The 19872-nt window shown below is 39.6% G+C and overlaps 1 protein-coding gene across 2 annotated transcripts in view; it reads left to right on the top strand.

Annotated features, from left to right (window-relative positions):
* The window catches only part of ANK3 (ankyrin 3), a 707809-nt gene that overhangs the window by 311689 nt on the left and 376248 nt on the right, over window positions 1-19872 (top strand). The window lies entirely within an intron of this gene.

Genomic DNA, 19872 nt, shown 5'->3' with positions numbered 1-19872 from the left:
GTTCCAGCAAATTGTAAGAGTGGATTGTAAGGTTCTCAAGGGCAGAAAGAACTTTTTTCTTATTTCCTGAACCCAAGCATATTAATATAGGAAGAGCTCAAAAGTGTTTGGTGTAATTCACCTGAATTTTCTTTGTATGCCCATCTTGATTATTTTCATTTTGGAGATAGTTTCCATCTCTATCTTTGAATACTGTCTATACCAAAGAGTCACTATTTCCACAATTACTCAACTGACAAATATTAAAGAAAGACTTGATTGGTTTTTTTCCCTAAAATTAGTTTTCTAGATTCTCTTATTGGTGACCTTATCAAATGTCTCTCATAGACTCTCAGTATAATGAGAGTGATGGTATAATTTATCACACTTTTGAGAATGAACGGGAGCACTATTAACAATTATTTTAAGAGGACTGATGTGACTGGAGCTGTGCTGGCCAAAACCAGGATGTGTGGCCACCCTAAGTATAGTGACTCACAGATAGGAGTAACTTAAATTCAACACTTTTAACCAAGCCCTTAAATCAAACCTTTGTTGTCCTCTAAGTTTATCATAGCATAGCAAAATGATGATAGTCAAGCACAGCTTCTCAAAATGTAAAATTCCTTGACAAAATCTGGAATGCCCAAGGAAATAATATATATTTGCCAACATTAAAATGTTTATGTGAACCTCAAAATTAAGTTTATTTTTCTTTAAAACCACCACCAGCGGTAACTTTTATGAAAGAATGGTAGGAGAGTTGTTTGCAACCAGCATGCTGTGGCCCTCTAGAATACATAAACCTTGCCCAGGGATACTGCCAAATTTGGATCAGTGTATAAAGTGTATATTCTGGGTTTTCATACCTTTATTGGCATGCCTGTCTGGTAGCATCCTGACTGACATAATTGTTCATGAAATACAGTGGAGAGTGGGGACCAACTTGCTCTTATTTAAGAGAGAAAATGCTGGGTAACATGAAGCTATTGGTAAATATAAAGAGTTTTTTAATGGGGATGTATAAGAACTTTGTCTTATTACTACGTAAGGGATGTAGTCAAGGCAGTTGTCCACAAAGACTCCAGCCTGAAGGTTATCCCAATGAAGAGTGACAACCACAGATGCTATTCTAGATATTCTGAGCTAGTATATTATTGTCGTTTGATTATTAAAAGTCCTGGTAATAAAAATAATAAGAGTGTGCTGTGAAAATAAAAAGATGGAGAATCATTGTAGCAGAGTAGGTATTCCAGACTGCCCTACCCCACCTTGTTTTTTTTTTTTTTTTTTTTTTTTTTTGAGACGGAGTCTTGCTCTGCCGCCCAGGCTGGAGTGCAGTGGCCGGCTCTCAGCTCACTGCAAGCTCCGCCTCCCGGGTTCACGCCATTCTCCTGTCTCAGCCTCCCGAGTAGCTGGGACTACAGGCGCCCGCCTCGTCGCCCGGCTAGTTTTTTGTATTTTTTTAGTAGAGACGGGGTTTCACCGTATTAGCCAGGATGGTCTCGATCTCCTGACCTCGTGATCCACCCGTCTCGGCCTCCCAAAGTGCTGGGATTACAGGCTTGAGCCACCGCGCCCGGCCCCCACCTTGTATTAAGACTTTTTGACTCAGAGGCAACTATGGATATTATTTTCTTTTTATTTCTTTTATTTAAAAATCAAATGATTGTCAGTAAAGGAAGGTCATGTGCAGATACCTAATACCTAATGTGGAAATAGACCACAAGCAAGTTTTTTGGAAGTAATTGTCTTCTTTGGTGCTCCTCTTGCCTTAAAAGTAATTTAGGACATATTCATGGGAGAATTTCACTAGATTGGTTTTCATGTAGACAAACACTACTTCCTTATGGGTCTTTTGAAATTATCTGCAGGTGTTTTGATGGTCATGGTGACTGAAAGGGCACCACTGGGATCAGTGGGTGGGCGTTAGGGGTAGTAACAGCCCTTTGTCCTTCAGTACACGGAAGTGTCCTGTACAATAAAGAATTGTCCTTCACCAAATGTCGATAGTGCCTCATTGTGAAATGTCATGGAGAGCATGTATTCTGATTTGGTAACATGTACTCTGTTTTCTCCATGTGTATAAAAGTCAAAGCAATATTTTCACGTTTTGAAACTACTGAAAATCACTCCCACCTGAGCTTTCTATTTTGTTAGTATGATTATTCTGACTGAGAACTTTTTTTAATATTTGCCAAAGCTCTCTTTATGAGCTTGTGCAGTCTACCTACTTCTTATTTGCATTTTAAAAACTTTCCTTATTGCAACAGCTGTGCAAATGCCATTACAGCTTAGGAAGGAAAAAAGACATAGGCTATGTTTATGAATCAAACTAATGAAAGGCATTATTAAAGAAAATGATTGCCCAAGCTTTATTACCTAGAAATGAATAAAATAATGTGTTGCTGAATCCAAGTAGAACTGAAATCCAAAAGATAAGAATCTGACAAAAAGACACATCACCACTTGTCCCTAGAAGCATAGATTTTAATATTTTAGGTAGATCTTTATGATTACTTCAATGAACTTGGATAGCAATAAAGGACCTGTATCTCTTGGCAAATCGCTGCAAGTTTAGAGCAGTCTTTGTCAGTTAAAATTTACATTGCTAATCATATGTGAAGCAGAATAATTTTGTATGTAGAAGATGCTCAGCAGGTATTTGTTGGCAACTGTATAGATGAATAAGGTAATGGAAGAATGAATGAATGTTTGTTCCTTGTGGCTTTTTAGTAACCAGGAATCTGTGGCTCTAAGTCTTAGCCAAGGGTAATTAATGGTAGAAACTTTGGGGAAATACTTTGGTGGAAGTTATTCAAAATTAAAAGGCAAGACAAGGTCAACATTTAAAAACTACAAGCATAGAATCAGAATCTGCAAATAGACTTCTTCATCACCAAAACTCAAGCCATGTTCAAACTCCTCTATAATATCTGATTTGAACTTTTGTCTAAGGGCCTTTATTTACCTATAAAAATGTAAAATTTTTATACCCTTAGTTTTAACAATCTACATTGGGGTCAGGGCCTTCCAAACTAAAGCCACATTTCAATAAACTTCTTCCTTTTGGTCACCAGAATATCCCCTAAATTAATTAAAGCCTGTAGGGTTTTAAATATAGACCTGAGTGATACCACTTGTTTATACACTAATGATCAATTCTGAAGGAGGATAAAAATGCTGTGTTTACAATGTAAGAGTGTGGTTGGATTTTTAACTACATATTTGAAAAGATCTAGTGGGATTACTTGTGCCTGGTTAACACACCCCTGGAGTGCCTGTCTACTTATAAGATCTATGGTAGCCTGCTCTTTAGGGTGAGGATGGGAGGGGAACTCCTGGGGAGTCAAGGGAGGTCAGTCACAAGACTATGCCATTGTCTACCTACAGTACTTTCTGGGAGTAAAGGTGCACTCCCTCCCCTCATTGTCCTCCACTTGATTTTCCTTTGAGAAATCAAAACCTGATTTCTCTAGTCTCACAGGCTGGTAGGTGGTACAGCTGCCCCCTCCCCCCTCTCATCGCGTCGCTGTAGTTTGCATGGAGGACTCAGAGATTGCAAGCTTTCTTCCCCCGCATTTATTAAGACTTTCCCTTTTTTCTCCACTTTTTTATTATAATAAAAGATATATAACAAAATTTGCCATTTTAACTATTTTTAAGTACACAATTCACTGGCATTAATTATATTCAGATGTTATACAACTATCCCTTCTATCTCCAGAATTATTTTGTCACCCCAACATAAACTCTATTATTAAGCAATAGCTGCCAATTCTCCTCTTCCCCCTAGAAATCTCTTATCTTTCTCTCTCTGTGAACTAGCCTAGTCTAGATATTTTATATAAGTATTATCATATAGCATTTTTTTTTTTTGGTGTGTGTTTTCACTTAACATGTACTCAAGTTTTATCTGTGTGGCGTGTATCAAAATTTTACTGTTTTTTCCGGCGGGATAGTATTCATCGTATGTAATTACCATATTTCCTTTATCCGTTCATGGGCTGATGAACAGCTGGGTTGTTTCCACCTTTTGGCTATTGTGTATAATGCTGTGAGTATTTCACATGTAAGTATCTGTTTGAATCCCTGTTTTTACTTCTTTTGGATATGTATCTAGCAGTGCAATTGCTGGGTAATATGGTAATTCTATGTTTAACTTTTGGAGGAACCACTTAAGGTAACGTTTTATTCCCTTTTGTAAAAGGGATCTCTCCTTCTCTTCCTGCCAAGCCAGAAGATAGCCAGATGCTCAGAATCTGCATCTTATGTGTAAACACTGTTCATTTAGGGGACAACAGAATATCAGATGTAATAATGGTTCATTTTGACACAGACTAAATCAACTCACAATACTGTCCTGGAAACATTTTCTTTAATATATGCCCACTAAGGGCGACACTTACTTTCTATTCTCTGAGTGGGATCTCATGGCATTTCTCTAATAAGCTGACCAGTAACCATATCAGTAGCTGTATGATCTACACTCTTTGAAGAGGAAAGACTGTGCCAAAAAGCCTGGGGTCATTCTCTCTCTTCTGATGCTTATTCATAAAGCTCCTTCTCTCTTCAGCTAGACTCAAGTTTCTGAAAGCAGATGCTCTCTGTGTCCCAGGCTCTTAACATGGGTCAGTGCCTTGAACATGGCGTTTGCACAATAAAGAGCTAGTGAGTAGTACAAGTGATTTGGGGACCATTTTGTTCTGTTTTTAAATAGTCTTGCATGGACATTTAATAAATTGGGTGATAAAATATGACTCTGTGTGGTAGTCAAAACGAGGAATCAACCCGTGTTAGGTGACTGCTCCAGATGGCTCACTAGGCCTTCCCTACGGTATATGAACAGAGCTACCCTGGTGTGCAAAGCTCCATTTCTGCCTACATTTGGGAGCAGCCAGTACAACGTTTTGCTTAATGGTGTCGAAGTGGACTTGTTATTTGGAGATCATCCATGTCAGATGTTTGGTTTTTGTTGTTTAATGAGAGGTCATTGGCAAATTTGCTACAGTGGAGATTGAATCCTAATGGGAAAAAAAGGGTAATGACTGCTAGCAGAAATACTCTAAGATGTGTAGAGAAAAGAAAATCAAGGCCCAGAGAGGTTGGATGTAACAAAATCACTACCACAGGTGACTACTGGAGTTATCGAGTTCGGTTTTGATGTTTTACTGAGGTCTGCATCCCTGTGAAAGTGTGGCCTCACCTGAAGGTAGGATTCATTCCAGGTGTCTGGTTTCTCTTATAAAAAGGTAAGTCCCTGGACTAAAAATTAGAAGGCAGGCTTAGGTAGGCAGGAGAAGGGACTTGGTTTCTTCCTGAATGTAACAGGCCAAGAGGGCATCCAACATATCAATGCAGACTCTTTGCTTCTGACATTCTTGTCTTTAATGAGGTCTTGTTTTAGCAAAATGAAATGAACCTTGGAAGGAATGTAAAGCTCAGAGGCTTAAGAACCGGGGTGCATGGAGTTTTTCTGCCAGCCCTAGAGGCCTAGTGCTCTTTATATATGCAAATTTTCTAGCAGATGCAGGATAGGGCCAGGTCTGCTAACTTAGAGCCCGTGGTACCAGGACCCATGTCTTTGGCTTAATACAGTTATAGACTGTTAGAGGAGGAGGAGGGGCCTCTGAGATCGTTTAAAATTTTGCTCTTCATATAATAGGTGAGAAGCATGAATGATGTGCAATGCCCAAGATCCCATTTCAAGCTAATGACTAAGATGAAGCTGAAATGAGGTTTCCAAACTCCTGACCCAGTACTTTTTCTGTTAAATTTATCGTTTTTCAATGGATTTTTAAAAAGAGCTTGTGGGACATTTGTAAATATTTCCAAAACTTTAAACTTCATTTAAAAACAAACAGGTTTATATTCAGTAGAAGATTGGATTCACACATTAGCCATTTAAGATAATCAAATTCAGAATTTCAATCTAAAACGTGTACTTTGTTTTTGAAATCAAAAACGCTTAGGAGAGAATTGTTTTTTAATATGCATCATAAATATTATAAATACAACTCTAACGTGCCTTCAAAAGACTTAATATAGATTTAGGATCTCAGTTTTGATCAGCTTAAGAAAATAGAATTTTATGAAACTCAAGGTGTTTTATACATTTGAAAACGTCACTCTAAATAAATACAGGACTTAAATAATTTTTTAAGCTCTCTCAAAATTTCTATTTAGGGTTCCCAGGTCAGATACAGAATGCCCAGTTAAAGTTGAATTTCAGATAAATAAGAAATATTTTCTTCTGGTATAAGTGTCTCCCATGGAATACTGGAGACATATTTATACTTTAAAAAATATTCATTGTTTATCTGATAATTCAGATTTAACTGAGGGGCTTATGTTTTATTTACTGAATCTGGCAACCCAATTTTCATTATATTTATTATTTTAATGTTACTATGTTAGACTTTCTTACTATATTTAGATTATCCACCGTTTAGGTGTTAGGCATTAGAAAATGAATAAAACCCACTTTTCCTCAAGAAATACAGAAGAAATGTGAACAGATAACCTTAATAATGCAATAAGTACAGATATGAAAGCAAACAGAAAGGTACTTGGGCAACCTGGTGATTAGGGAAGGCTTTTGCTGGAAATGATACTTGGGCACGGTGTAACAGATGAGGGAATGTTAACCACCTCATGAGACATAGGAAGGGGGTTCCAGGCAGAAGCAATGAGTGAGTCAGTATTGTGTGTATTTGTTGAGGCTCTGCTGGAAGTCAGAGTTGAGGAAGCTTTTGAAAACATGGCCACAGTGGTGCTTCAGATGGACCATTCTGGCTGTGACCTGGACAGTGCATATCAAGAGGCCGGGATTGGAGGTAAGGCAGCTTAGAGGCTGCTGTAATAGTCCATCTCAGGAATGATGAGTCAGAACTAGGGCTCTGAAAACTGAAGGAGAAGGAACAGACCAAAAATATGTGCCACAGGCAAAATCGCCTGTCATTTCTTGTTAGTTAGATGTAGATCTGACAAATAGTAGGTGGTAACTAGATACGTTTTTTCACTTCAAGAAAATAGAAATGTGTATGTGGTAAAAGCATATTTTTTAAAAAACCTTTCAAAGATGGTTAATATGTTTTATTTTGAGTTGTTATCTTGATAGTGTATCTACATGAATGCCTGTTTACTAAGCAGGGGATCCAAGTGTATTCAAGAAAAAGACACTGGTACCCATTTTCTTAATGTTCCTTCCCCAGATTTCTCTTTAGGGAGTAGGATCTGATTTATTTCTGTTGGTCCTAATTGTGACATCATCCACCTGCCAGTTTGTGCCCTCGAATAGTTGGTACTATTTCAGCTTTCCATGAAAACCACAGAAGTTCCTGCAAGTTTTCATCCATTCTTTTTGCAGGTTGCTAACTTCATAGGTAGCACATCACCTTTCACTTATATCTTTCTCTTCATCCATTGTTCAGTTGCATTCTGCTGCAAACAATGCCTGCTCAGACATCTGTTTCTGAGATCGGGACTATTTTATAAAACACCAACCTTATACAGAATTCCTCCATTCCCAGGAATCCAGGCCCGTACTGATAAACTAGCTGGACAGTCAGATCAGCTTCTGTGTGTTTTCATTCCAGGTTTCAGGCAGTGACCAGGTATATAACTTTTTCTTTAACCCTGGGGTCACTCAGTTTTCTCAACTGACCCCCGTCAAGTTGCTGTTTCTCAAACCATCTGGATCAGGGCTTAATGATTCATTTTTACTCACGACTTCTTCCAGAACCTTTGTGTCTAAATATCTAGGACTCACTTTTCCCCTGAGTGTGCATATTCCCCAGAGATCTTTGCTTAATCTCAAACTTTTTCTTGTCAGTTCAACTCCGAGTTGTTAATGCAGTTCTTTCTTGCCTGCTGTTTGCTTTAAGTTATCCTCCATTAGATCTTCCTACCTCATCTGAATATCTTTCCTAGCCTCCACTTCTCTCAGCCGTCCTTTCTTTGCCACCATCTCCTTCCCTTTAGACTCATTCTCCTAGTCTTGGAGAACAGTTTATTCTTGGTACAGTTTTCTCAAACAATGTTTGTAGTCAATTCTATTATGGTGTAATTTATATATCTTAAAACACTCAACTTTAAGTGTATGGTTTTATGGGTTGTAACAAATGAGACCCCCTGGAACCACCAGTGAAATGAAGATACAGAACATCACTGCCCAGTAAAAGTTTGGGTGATGATAAAAATATTCTGTGCTGTCTACTATGGTAGCTATTGGCTGCATGTTGCTATTGAGCATTTGGAATGAGCTAGTGTGACTGAGAAAATGAATTTTTAACTCGTTTAATTTTAAAAATGTTAATACATCTAAATGGACTTAGATGGCTACTGATTACACAGCTCAGATGTAGAACTTTTCCATCATTCCAAAAGTTTCTTAATGTAACACTTCGCAGTCAATCCCCTCCCCACAACCCACCAAGCACCACTGATACTGAATTTTGTCACTTTAGAACTTCATATAAATGAAATAATATTGGATGTCCTCTTTGGTTTGGCTTTTTTTTTTTTTTTTTTTTTTTTTTTTGAGGCAGTCTCACTCTTGCCCAGGCTGGAGTGCAGTGGCACAATCTCGGTTCACTGCAAGCTCCACCTCCCGAGTTCACACCATTCTCTTACCTCAGCCTCCCGAGTAGCTGGGACGACAGGTGCCCGCCACCACACCCAACTAATTTTGTGTAATTTTAGTAGAGATGGGCTTTCACTGTGTTAGCAAGGATGATCTTGATCTGCTAACCTGGTGAGCCACCCGCCTCAGCCTCCCAAAGTGCTGGGATTACAGGTGTGAGCCACCGCACCCAGCACAGCTTGGCTTTTTAAAAACACGTGTGAGATATAATAAACACACCACACAGTGCACCCATTTAACATGTACTTAATGATTTTTAGTATATTCACAGATATGTGTGTCTGGCTTATTTTGATCAACATGTTTTTAAGATTCATCTGTGTGGTTGCATGTAACAATAATTGTTCATTATTATCCATTTTCTATTTTAGTAGAAACAATCCATTTGGGCTACTATAACAAAATTCCACAAGCTAGGTGGATCATAAATAACAAATCTAGTTCTGATGGTTTCAGAGGCGGAGAAATCCAAGATCAAGGTACTGATAGGATTGGTGTCTGAGGCCCATTTTTTGGTTCATAGATGGTGTCTTTTCATTGTGTCCTCACATGGTAGAAAGGATGAGGGTCTTTCTTGGATCTTTTTTTTTTTTAATATAAGGACACTAATCCCATTCATGAGGACTCCACCTTCATGACTTACTCACCTCCCAAAGGCTTCATCTCCTTATACCATCACATTGAGGAGTAGAATGTCAACACATGAATGGGGGTAGGGGGACACAAATTCAGACCATATAATAAACCAAAATATAAATTATTACTGCTTTTACCAATGCCATATGTAAGTGTACTAGTATCTGAATGAATAGGAACTTTATTCCATGCACCTATTGCCCATTGAAATTTTTTATCAGGCACTATTTTCTTTGCTGCTTGGATGAAATATTAGGGCTTAAAGCCCCATGACTCTCCTATAACAAACAGCCTGTGGCCACTTTTGGTCCCCAAAATAGTTTCATTTAGGAAATTAACAGGTTCATTCGAGTATAATAAGAACAATGATAGTAACCCAGAATTTCACTGGACGATCAAGCCTCCTCCCTCCTCCAGCTGCAGTCTGATTAGAAAACAGTAGCAGGGGGTGGGAGCATAGCGGTTTTGTGCCCGCTTTCCTGCTGCACATTTATTCTCCATGCCCCAGGTGGCTAACTCTGGACACTCTGGGGTTGCAGCACGTGGAGGGAGCAGAGGCGGGGTCATCTGGCAGTAGTTCCCACGGGTCATTTAAGTGGAATTCAGAGGTTTCTCCTTTTTGCACTTTGCAGATGATCCAGGCTGCCCCTGATTGTAGTTTTTAGGAGTTTCCTTCCAAAAACACAGGCTGGTCTGCTCGTTTTCCTCCCTCGGCCTCTGGGAATACTGGAGGCATGATGCTCCTTACAGAAGTTCTCGTAGGCAGGATTTTCAGTAGCTCCAGCCCAGACTGTCTCTTTTTACCCCATGCCCCATAGCTGATCACAAGAAACACCTGTGCACTCTGGCATTGCTATAGGTGGGACAGGGAATTGTAGGCAGCTGACAATACAATCTGGTTTGTTCTTTCTCCTTCTGCTGCCTCCCTTCAATAGCCAAAGCCTCTGGCATGGAGATTTACCCAGGCGTGTGTCAGGGACTGGTCCACTCAGCTCCTGGAATTCCAGAGGACCTCGAAGGAAATTCCTCGACTCTGTTCTCACAGTCATCGTGGGTGGAGATTAGTCAGAGCATACTGATAATATCTCCAAATGATTCCTCTCTAATCTGCAGTGCCTCCTCTCAGCCTTTCTAATACAGGCTGAAAGTGAGAATGCTAAGGCTACTCCTTTGGCAAATGCTGCCCAGGTGTCTAATAGCTCACTCTGAAAGGTGGAGGTAGCTGCCACCAACTTTTTATGCCTTCAGCCAAAAAGAGCGATGGAACCATATCATTTGAACATCCCATAATATATAAAAGAAGATTTTTGCCAGCATTGCACCACCTACCCTTCTCTGGTAATCCATGGCACATAGGAGAGAAGGCATATTTATTTAAACCTTCCCCACCCTCCAATACCTGTTCCTTCACCATGGCTTCCTTCCCTATCTCCAAATGAGATCTCACTCAAAAAAATTGTACAGCTTCTTGTTTAGACCACCTTTTTTTGTTGTTTTTTGGTAATTAATTAGACAAGCTTGTCCTTTACTGTGGTTATTTGTGGATATGCCTTGTGTTCCTTGAACTGCACTGAAGATCGATCTTCATTGTTATAAATAACATTGCATGCTCCTGAGAAATTTTGTATATTCCTATTATGTTTCAGAATCCAATCCCCATGGATATGGGAGTGCATTGAATGGCTGAACACAACAGACTATGGTTCAGTGCCACCCTCCTCAGCAGGAGGTGGGTTAGTGGACTTGCGGGGAATAGGATTGAATCTATTCTACAGAAGAGATCTCTTGTAGGCATGTTTTACATGATAAATATTAAATGCTGGTAACTTAAAATGCCATTGTTGCTGTGATGTGAGACTAATTGAAACTAATTTTTTCAAATCACAAGTGTCTTAAAAATCGGACACAAAATTACAGTGCTTATATTGTAATATCAGTATTTCCTTTTATGTTCAACTTTCATTATGAATTAGAGCATTTGAGAGGGTGTTTTAGTTTTTTCTGTTTGTTTTTGAGATAGGGTCTCACTCTCTCATTCAGGCTGCAGTACAGTGGCACCATTATAGCTCACTGCAGCCTCAACCTCCCAGGCTCAAGCGATCCTCGCACTTTAGCCTCCTGAGCTGCTGGGACTGCAAACAAGCACCACCGCACGCAGCTAATTTTTCTTTCTTTTTTTTTTTTTTTTTTTTTTTGTAGAGGTAGGGTTTCACCATGTTGCCCAGGCTGGTCTTGAAATCCTAGGCTCAAGTGATCCACCTGCCTTGGCCTCCCAAAGTGCTGGGATTACAGGCATGAGTTGCCACATCCCACCTGTTTTAGTTTATGAAACATCTGTTAAATACTCTGCATGATTCTGAATAGAACATTTTGAGTCCCTTTTTTCTGGGGTAAAACTGATTTCTCCCCATACTTCTGTAGGATTACATACTTATTTTATTTTGCAGAATCTCCCAGATTTCCCAGAGGTTAATGTGATAGTTGATGTTGAACAATATTGTTTTGGAATTCAAGTAATAGGTCTTAGAGATTTTCATATTGTCTCCAAAGAGAAGAGAAATTACTCAATAACTACCTTGGGAACTAGAGAAGATTGTCAGTGTAACAAAAATTTTATCTGTCATCTTTTTGAACACTTATTCTGTAGAGCTTTAGCTGAGGCACTGGCATAGAAGTTTTACAGGTACTAACATAAAGGAATGTGGTAGCCCACACTTTCATATTCATTTCCATTCATTTCATGAATTATTCACTTGTATATTATGTGCCATAGCATCAGAAGAGGAAATAGACTTCTTTTATGAACTCAATATCGCCTTTAGTAAATTGGCCAAAATAAAGTCTTCATTCAATGTCATAAAACTTTAGTGAGGAAGAAGTGGCTAGAATTGCTACAATCCTCTTTTATAAAAAGGCTCAATATTAGTGTCACAGAAAGGTGATAATTATTTTGTTCTTTACAGTTCAGTTTTGTAAAGTCATGTTTTACTGTTTCTGAAAGTAGGAGGAAGGATTATTAATAAGTAGACTTTAGTGGATGATCCAAACTTTTATCAATTCATTAACTCTTTCAGTTATTTATTGAGTCCTTATTATGTACCAGATAGTATGCTGGGTGGGAATAAAAAGATAAAACTCTTTCAATTATTTATTGAGTCCTTATTATGCACCAGATAGTATGCTGGGTGGGAATAAAAAGATAAATGAAGTGTGCACTCTGTCCTCAAGTGACTTTAGAGAGAGAAGTAAAACACACACATTGAAATAATCATAATTCTAAATAGAACGTTCTGATTGTCATTAAAGAGAGAAAATTAATCAGTTAAATGTTTGTTGCACATTCTCTCTGTGCTAGGTGTAATTAGCAATGGGGCTACCATAGTGAAAATTATAGACAGTCTCAGCTCTAAGGGGGCTACTATGGCTAAAGCTTCCTAATAGCTAGTAAGTAATTGACAGTGAGATTTTTTAACAGTCACACAGCATATTAGTTAGGGTGTTCTGGAGAAACAGAACCAATAGGAAACAGACACAGAAAGAGATTTGTTGTCAGAAATTGGCTCACGTGATTATGGAGGTTGAGAAGTCCTGCAATCTTCCGTCTGCAAGCTGGAGACCCAGGAAAGTCAGTGGTGTAATGTAGTCCCAGTCCGAAGGCCTGAGAACCTGCGGAGCCGATTATGTAGATTCCAATGTGGCCTGAGAACTAAGCTGGAGAAGATGGATGTAGCAGTTCAAGCAGTCAGGCAGGAAGAGATCAATTTCTTTTGTTCTCTTCAGGCTCTCAGGGGTTTGGATGAGGCCCATCCACATTGGGGAGGGCAATCTATACTACTGAGTCCATAGATTCAAACGTTAGTCAAATCCAGAAGCACCCTCACAGACTCACCTAGAATAATGCATCCTGAGCACCCTGCGGCCGGTCAAGTTGACAAAGAAAATTAACACACGTAGTTTGTCTGGGTGGTGGCTGAGAACGTCTTCCTACTTGCTTCCTAGCCAGCAGCCATTGAGGAATCCCCTCCTCACATACCCTCTACCAGTCACTTTTAGGGCTCTTTACTTTCTTATTTCTTCTGTGGTGTTCATAAGCCTTTTAGAAATTCAAAAGTAGCTTTTCTTCAAGAAAGATGGCAGGATCCATTAGAACTGGGCAGTACACAGCTGGGATTAATTGCCGTGGCTCTCTTCTTCTTTTTTTAAATTGGACTCCTTATTTTTATATAGTGCTTACTGGATTAAGCACTTTACAAATACTCTTTCATTTCATCTCCATAAAAAATTCATGAGTACTTTCTTCTATATCCTCATTTCTATGCTTTAGAAGTGTGGAAACTGAAGCACAGGCAGATGGGGTCACTTGTCTAATGTTTTTTTCCTAGTAAGTGACCATGCTGGGATTCATATCCAGGCAGTCTGGTCCTGGAGTATGGGCTCTTCTCTAGCCCACTGTAGTGCTGCTTAATTCATTTATATTCCTAATTCTTCAAGGTTGGTGAGAGGGGCACACAGGTACATGCCCCAGCTGGAGTTAGGCTCTCTGCCAGTGTTCCCCACCTCCACCCCTCCAGAGACTGAGAAGCAGACTGCCTGCCGCATGGTCCCTTCTCTCCAGGCCTGCTCTATTAGAAGTGGTGCTCTTTTAGTTGTTGTTATTTTCTCATACACACAAAAGAACCATCAAGAAAACATCTTATCTACTTATCCTTAATAGCACAACAACTTCCTCTGGCTTAAAGAAGTTTAGCATTTCTCGGATTAGGTTGCCCTGACCAAAAAGTACAGTTATTGCTAACCAGTTGTACATTTTGAAAGATATTTACCTCTGAACCCTGAACATAACTGGCCTAATTTTTGTTTCTCTTTTTCAAGTGAAAAATAAAATAAAATATTCTGTGTAAGAAAATCACAAAAGGTAGTAACTACTTTGTCCCTCCTCTTCCTAATTCTGTAAGTCAGTGTTACCTTACTGCTAAAACAACCTCCAAATCTAACACAATAAAAGTTTGTTTCTGGTTCACATCACAGTCCAATGTGGCTTGGTGTAGGGGTTGCAGTTATTTGGAAACCAAGTGCCTTCCAGCTTGGGGCTCCATTATCCACCAGTTCCTTGGAGTTCCCCCAGTGGATTCTTGGTAGCTGGGTCAAAAGCCAGTAGAAGAAAAAGAAAGGAGAGGGATAAAGATTAGATGGGAGAGGCCAGGTACAGTGGCTCACACCTGTAATTCCAGCACTTTGGGAGGCAGAGACAGGAGGATTGCCTGAGGCCTGGAGTTCAAGACCAGCCTGGGCAACACATAGTGAGACCTTGTCACTGCAAAAAAATGAAAAAATCATTTGGCCAGGCATTCTGGTGTACACCCGTAGTCCCAACTACTCAGGAGGCTAAGACAGGGGGATTCCTTGAACCCAGGAGCTTGAGGATGCAGTGAGCTATGATTGCACAATTGCACTACAGCTTGGGCAACAGAGTGAGACCCTGTCTCCAAGAAAAAAAAAATTGGGTGGGAGGCCAGGCCTGGAGGTGCCACATTTCACATCAATCTGCATCCCCTTTCATCCTAAGTCACATGGCTTCACCCAGGATCATGAAAATTGTTTGAAAAATATCTAGCCAGTCTCTGCTACACCAACCAAAGTTTGATAAAAATGAATATTCTTTTTGTTACATCTTCCTTCTTCCCTCCCTCCATCCTTCCAACAAATATATAAGGAGAACCACCTATTAAGTGTCAAACACTCTAAGCTCTATGGAACACATTAGTGAAGAAAAACAGACGTTGCCCCTTCCCCCATGGAGCTAAACACCTGGTACGGGGAAATCACACACAAAGGATGTAAAGTTGCAACTATGAGTAATGCGTGTTTTTTGTTTGTTTGTTTGTTTTACTTTTTAATTTTTTTATATAAAGAGGTGGGGTCCCACTATGTTGCCCAGGCTGGTCTCAAACTCTTAAGCTCAAGTGATTCTCCTCCCTCAGCCTCCCAAAGTGCTGGGATTACAGGCATGAGCCACCACACCTGGGCTGCCTAGTACTTTGAAGCAAGGTGTGTGATACTATGAAACCTACAAGGTTAGGAGTTTATTCAATCAGGATATCAAGAATTCAATACTTGAGCTGATTCTTGGAGGCTGAGGAGGCATCATCTAGGTGGAGAAGGGAAGTGGAGGGACTGGTAGAGGACCAGAGGGGATGCACCTGTGGAGTGAGATGAACCTAGACAGGATAAAGCTGAGAGACTAGAGCTCAGAGCACGTGATCCATGATGAAAGGGAGGTGGCAGAAGATGGTGCCATTCTGAGCTAAGAACACTGGTAGACTCATGGGAGGCACATCATATATTTTTAAATGTTGTTGAGTTTGATACTTCTGAGGGAAGACATCAAATAGGCAGTTGAATTTTGGGATCAGAAGCTAGAGGAGGGGTCTCAGCTGTGAGTCATTCCACATGGATGATCATTCAGGCTGTGGGCATGGATGAGGTGTCCTAGGCAGAGAGTACTGAGTGGGAGAGGAGAAGTCCCAAGGTGGAGACTGGAGGGCCTCTAATGTTCAGTGGGAAAGCAAGCTGCTCTGCATCAGAAACAGAAGGAGCATGACTCCTTTACAAGAGAAAAGGAACTCCTTTGCAAAAGCTACTTTCTAAGCTTCATTTTCTTTTTTTAAAAAACCTAACCAATGGAAAGTGAATCAGCCAACTTCTTTATGTGTACATCTTTTTACTTAATCAGAAAAGGAATTCATTGTTTTTGAAACAAATGATACCCGCGTAGACTGATATTCTCCGCCATGAGCTATATGCAGGAATATTTGCAATAACTTCTTCATTGGAGAATGGAGACCCAATACCAATTGGTGGGAAATGTGAAATTAATGCTATTATTTTTCTCTTGGTTTCTCCAGAAATGAGAAATTTGCTGTTTGGGTTGGGTAGCAAGTTTCATGAACTGAACTTTCAAGCAATGCAAGATGATAATACATGGCATGAAGGGAGCCTTTTTCTTTTTAATGAAACCCATAAAACGGAGAAATCAGCTGTAACCCTCACTGCAGTGCTAGCTATTTCTGTACATTTAGGAAAAAGAAATTTGAACTCAGCAGGCAACTTGTAGTAAGGATTTTCACTTTGCCTTCCCAGATATATTGACATCGCTGCCTGCTTAAGGAGGACAGCAGAGTCAGGCAGAAGCCACATAATGATAGCGTTGCTCCATGTCTGTTTGTTTTCTGAACTCCTTACTCTTGTTAATTAGTTAATGCGCCCAGTGTTATTAACTGATCTCAGAACCACATCTTTACTCAGAAGGAACTGAGTTCATATAAAAGTCTGGCTGAGGAGTTTGGGAGAGGAGAACAAGAGGAAAAGAAAGTCAAAACTCAACTGCAGGAGGAAAGCTTCTATATCAGGCCCAGTGACAGAAGCATTTTCTGTGTATGCACTAGGGGAAAGGATCTCTTGAGATGGCACATTGGTCCGCAAAGGAGTAAAGAGATTGGTACTTTCTTTTATGTTGAGATCTTTACTGCTCATTTATCTAGAGTTATTCTTTCTTGTTACAGTGCGTATTAGTTCATTCTCATGTTGCTATAAAGAGATGCCTGAGACTGGGTAATTTATAAGAAAAGAGGTTTAATTGGCTCCTGGTTCTGCAGGCGATACAGGAAGCATGGCTGGGGAGGCCTCCGGGAGCTTTTACTTATAGCAGAAGACAAAGCAGGAGCGAGCATCTTCACATGGCCGGATCAGGAGGAAGGTTGGGGAGGGGGTGCCATATGCTTTTAAGCAACTGGATCTCGTGAGAATGCACTCACCTACAGTATGAAGAGGGGAGGGTGCTAAACCATTCATGAGAACTCTGTCCCCATGATCCAATCACCTCCCACCAAGCCACACCCCAACACTGGGGTTGACAATTAAACATGATGGGGTTGACGATTGAACATGGGTGGGGACACAGGTCCAAACTATACTGCAGTGGCAGAGAAATCATAAGCAGTCAGGTTGATACAGTATAACAGAAAGTTCAAAATGGAAAGAGTGTTTCTTAGGAAAGGAAATTCCTTATTCTATTGCCTTCCATGGATTTATTCCAGAGAAGCCAGGAAGAAAATGAGAAAACATCACATAGGTGTGTTGGAAAGTAAGTCGCCTGAGCAGATGGCAGCAGGGGTAGGGGCAAGTCAGCAAAAGTTATTGATTATCCACTGCATGCAGAGTATGAGAGACACAGTCAGGGCAGGCCAAGGTGTGAGCCTCTTCATTCATTCTTCACAGAAATAATCAAGTGGCAGAGATGGGACAAGCACACAAGGAAAGTGTAGCATCGTTTTGTATTGCTTCAAAAGGGCAGAAAGTCATTAAATATGTGACATAAAATATCCAGTCATAATATTTATTGGAAGTCTTCAGATAATTTGCTATATCTGATCTGTGCCATTTCTGAGCACTATGTGAAAGTTATTTAATCACTCTTGAGCCTCAGTTTACACAATTTATAAAACAGGAATTATGAAGTCATAGGATGGTTTATATAAATCCTGTCCTGTAGCAGTTTTTCCACACACATTGATGAATGTGTAAATGAATGAATGAATGAATGACTTAGCACAGTGCTTGGCACATAATACTTATTAAATGGATCTATTATTGCTATGATGGTATTATTTTTGTAAGCCATTAAAGAAAGTGGAAGATGTCTCTTCCCTTGTAACATAACACTCACATATACCCTTGCAACTTTGTCCATTGATATATTAGTTGAGAAATGGTTGGATAATTTGCATCCTCACAATTCTGTAGAGGAGAATAAATTATAATTATCACTAACATTTTTCTGCCTCTGTTTCTTTCAAGGTATTTGGAGAGAGGCCAGAAATAAGAGTTTAGAGGTGCCACATACTTCAAGAAAAGACCAATTTTCAGTGGGATTTTGAATATACAGTTTGGCACCAAGAAATAAAGAAATAATGTGGATTACAGAAATGATCTGAGAGAAACTTAAAAACTTGGGTTAACCAATTTGTTTGCTGTAGTTTAGAGTGAGAAAGAGTAACTGGGACTTTCATGTGATACAACAGAGTAGAAAATCTGCAGAGTTCTCAATGAATTTCTATCTGAAAGTTTGCCTAGAAAATGCAGGGAAAATGATATACTTCCATTTATAGTGCAACTATTATAGATTGACTGAACAAAAGATCTATTATGGCTGATTAATTTGGTCAAATGACATTAAACAGCTTGCTTTCCTGTTATAATTTGCCCGGGTGAAAGATTTGGTGACAGAAATGGTGAATGAGGAAAAGGCAAGGTAATGAAAAAAGAAAAAAAACACCTAACATTTACCAAATATCTGCTATAAAACAGGCACTGTGCTAGTTACTTTATAAGAGTTATCTAATTTATCTGTCATAATAACCCCAAGTGATAGTCAAAAACCAGATTAATCTGACTCTAAGTCAATCCTTTTACTGGTAACCTTTAATGAGAAAACCTAACTTATCTAGGGCAGGAACCCCCAGCCCCCGGGCCCTGGACTGGTACCAGTCTGTGGGCTGGTTAGGAACTGGACCACACAGCAGGAGGTGAGCGAGCATTATTGCCTATGCTCCACCTCCTGTCAGATCAGCAGTGGCATTAGAGTCTCAGAGGAGCACAAACCCTATTGTGAAAGCACATGTGAGGGATCTAGATTGCTTGCCTGTTATGAGAATCTAACTAATGCCTGATGATCTGAGGTGAAACCGTTTCATTCTGAAACCATCTCCCAACCACCCCATGTCCCCATCCGTGGGAAAATTGTCATTTTTGAAACCAGTCCCTTGTGCCAAAAAGGTTGGGGACTGCTGATCTAGGGGTCAGCAAACTACAACCTATGACCCAAATCTAGTGCCTGCCTGTTTTTGGAAATAAAGTTTTATTGGAACGCAGCCATGTCTATTTACATATCATCTATGGCTGCTTTCATGCTACAAAAGCAGAGTTCAATTGATGTGATACTCTGCATGGTCTGGAAAGTCTGAAATAGCTACTATATAGCCCTTTACAGAAAGTTTGATGACAGAAAAAGTTTGATCCCTTTACTGCCCTGACACTCTGAGCAAGGTCCTCTTTGAGAGTTTCTTCCACAAGAAAACAGAGATAATGTTGCTGGCCTTGTCTAATGTACAGTGTTATAAAAATGTAACCTGTTGTATATGAAAATTGTACATAAACTGAAAAACGGTCTACCATATAGTATTGGTTGCTTTTTCTCCCAACATGCTGTTAGGAGAATTTTCAAATGTAAAACAAAAAAAGTGAAAGAATATACAATGAATGCACACATAGCTGCCCTTAGATTCTACAATTAACATTTTGCTGTATTTATTACCTATAAATCCACCTGTCAATCTCTCTATGCATTCATCAATTTATCTTTCTTTTTATGTATTTCAATACATAGATGTCAGTAAAATTCACCCTAAACACATTAGCTTGCATGCTGTCATTAGTTGGAGGTATTTACTTACTTTTTTCTTAGGTAAAATTTACACACAATGGAATACACAAAACTTAAATGTACCATTTGATGAATGTTGGCAAAAACATATATTTGGTAACACAGACCTTTT

The sequence above is a fragment of the Rhinopithecus roxellana genome, chromosome 11 (genome assembly GCF_007565055.1).
Source record: "Rhinopithecus roxellana isolate Shanxi Qingling chromosome 11, ASM756505v1, whole genome shotgun sequence".
Taxonomy (NCBI): domain Eukaryota; kingdom Metazoa; phylum Chordata; class Mammalia; order Primates; family Cercopithecidae; genus Rhinopithecus; species Rhinopithecus roxellana.
The sequence above is the reverse complement of the archived record's forward strand: the minus strand, read 5'-3'. Positions and strand labels throughout refer to the sequence as shown.